Raw genomic sequence first — 3,233 nt, 5'->3', positions numbered from 1 at the left:
CATTTGATGTATTGAACCCCGGTGGTGGATTCAGTACATTCTTATTGTTTGCATATGAAAAGTTCTCATGATTTATCAATCCAGGATGATAAGTATTAGGGGGAGGGTTACCTCGATATCCTCCATGGCCTCCAAAGTTTTTGTTGTTGATGTATTGAACTTCTTCAAGAAAATGTGGTTCTTCAACAACAAGCGGTGGTCCCTCAGTGTTTGATGTACTCACTTTATTCATGGTTGCTATCTGTGTAGCCAACGCTGAAACTTGCACAGTAAGTGATGTAATAGGATCCACGGCATAAACTCCAGCTGTCCTCTTTACTCCTGACCTCTCAGACGGCCATTGGTAGCTATTAATAGTCATCTGCTCAAGCAAATCATAGGCTTGAGCAGGAGACTTGGCAAAGATTGTGCCACCTGCCGCTGCATCCACTGTTGTCCGTGTCTGACCATTCAACCCGTTATATAATAGCTCAATCTGCACCCAGTCTTCAAAACCATGATTCGGGCACCTCCGCAACAACTCTTTATACCTTTCCCAAGCTTCATACAATTGCTCGAAGTCAGTCTGTCTAAAAGTGCTGATCTCAATCTTCAATTGTGCAGATTTCGCAGGGGGATAATATTTAGAAAGGAACTTCGTCGCCAGCTCCTACCATGTCGTGATGCTCCCTAACGGCACTGATTGGAGCCATCCTCTTGCTTGGTCCCTGAGAGAAAATGGAAACAAACGCAATCTAGTAATATCGTCAGGAACATTAATAATTTTTACCGTATCTATGATTTCCAAGAAGGTTCTCAGGTGAATGTGAGGATCTGAAGTAGCAGTTCCAGCGAACTGGTTTTGTTGAACCATATTGATCAGGGCAGGCTTCAGCTCGAAATTGTTGGCATTTATGATCCCTCGAGCAATGCTAGAATAATGTGCATTGATCACTGGTCTGAAGTGATCTCCGATCGGTATAGCTTCTGGCGGCATATGTCTGTCATTCTCTCTGTTCTCAGCCATGGCTAGGATTTCTTCCGTTCTAGCTTTTCGTAGCATCCGTGCATTTCTTTCGATTTTTGGATCAAAGATAAGCAAGTCAGGGATTTGCAATCTTTTCATGCACTGTCACACGAAGAAAAATTAATGAATCAGTAAATAAAAATAAAATAAAAATAACTCTAAATTAAAATCTAGACTAATTGGTAACAATACTGATACAAATTCAAATTTGACACTCCCCGGCAACGGCGCCAAAAACTTGTCGCGTGTTTTCTTAATTGCTCGCAAGCGCACGACGTCAAGTTATAGTAAAATGTATTTTTTAATAAAAGTCTCGATCCCACGAGGAGTGTGAACTAAAATTATATCAATACTTGTAATTAAAATAGTCTCAACTTTATTTAGAAAAATTAAAAGAGATTTGGTTTACTTAAAAGAATTAATTGAAAACAAATAAATAATAAAATCACCGAGTTGAGAAATAACAATGAGAGAAAATATCTAGAGAAATGATTTCACCAAGTTTCCACGCTAATTATTCCCAGTTTAATTTATATTCATGAATTCCAATTATTTAATGACTAAGAACACTTATTTATTTTATTCCCCCTTTCCCAAATGACGAATAAAATGTATAATCAAACTTCGATTCAATTATTCCTAATAAAATCTAAGTTTAATTGATAAATGCAAACAATGTTTTTACCTAAGCCTCGCTAAAGTTATACGCCTTCTGAATGATAAAAACATTCAACGATGTGTCTCTAATGATCTATAATTCTAATTCCTCTCCCGAGTTGTAGAATTAATCAAACACACACACAATTTATGGCCAGTAAATTGTAGTAAAATAAAACAGAGAACACAATTAAACAAGAGCAGAATTCAATCAAATAAATCATTGAGACAAATCATCGTATCAACAAAGTTACGTCATTCTCTAGAGTAGAAAATTAGTTCATAACGAAATCGAAATAAAAACAATGCATGTTTAAAGTTTTAGACATCGAAAGGCGAGAAACTATAAACACGAAAGAACAGATAACAAATCCGAAGTGTCGTCTCTGTCCCCAGATTCGTCGTTCTTCGTATTTGCAATGATCTTCGCGCGCCTAGTCTTCCTCTCGTGTTAGCTCCGACTCTTCTCTCTGTACTTTCTCCCAAAAACAGCTTCCCCTATTTTGAACCCTCGGTTTCCTTTTTATTCCCCTCTCTGGGCCGTAAGTCGAAGCCCATTTAATCTTGTCTCGCCGCCATTAGCACCGCGGCGCTGAGTAAGTGGCGCCTAGGCGCCTGTCGTTCGTGGGTGTGAGCGCCGCGGCGCTTGTTCCTTAGCGCCTAAGAGCTTATCTCTCGGGTTTTGAGGCATCGCGGCGGCTGCACGGACAGCGCCTAGGCGCTTGTCTCTCGGCATTCTGGCGCTGCAGCGCTTCATTGTGGCGCTGCAGCGCTTGTTGTGGCGCTGCGGGGCTTCTGTTATCGCCGTTTCACGCTCATAAACATCTCTGATGCTCTAAACCATCCCATAGTTGTGTATCCCATGCACTACACAAAAACAACAAAAACTAAGCATAAATATGTTCGAAACTAGCATAGATCAAATGGATTAACATATAATTAGTGCAATTCTTTCACTTATCATTGATTGTTTATTACTAAACCACGTAGTTTAGGGGTAAAATCACGCATACTTGATTCAAAACATCGGGCACCACAACACGGATCCTTAATCGTTATTGAATTGAGGGAAATGGTTCCAATTAATCGTGTTTGTCTTTCTTGCGTACGAGGATTCATATCACACAATGTGTATAATTGGTTTCAACCCAACGCTTTATTTCTGACATCAATAGCGGTTGCAAATCGCTCTATATACCATGGCATGTAGGAGTGGTGTAAGATTGTTCTCACATTTCCACCCCTTTAGAACACTTTGAAACGGTTTCTAAATACACAACAACAAAACGGTTCGAAACTTTTTGTAAATATGTGTGATGGGTACGAGCATTATCAAACCGCACCTAAAATGAACAATAGAAGCGGTTCTTCAACTTGTACCACCTGTTGAAAAATCCGCTTCTATAAGATATAAGGGCATCAATAAGAGGAGCGATTTTGCAACCGGTAATTGCTTCTGTAAGAGTATTTTTTGTAGTGCTATTTCAGCTAGTGTTTAAGGAATTTGAATTAGCCCAATACTATATTTGGGAAGATGATAAAGACACATGAAAACCTCTACAAATTTTTC

The sequence above is a fragment of the Primulina tabacum genome, chromosome 10, assembly GCF_025594145.1.
Source record: "Primulina tabacum isolate GXHZ01 chromosome 10, ASM2559414v2, whole genome shotgun sequence".
NCBI lineage: Eukaryota > Viridiplantae > Streptophyta > Magnoliopsida > Lamiales > Gesneriaceae > Primulina > Primulina tabacum.
This window is presented reverse-complemented; position numbering follows the sequence as displayed.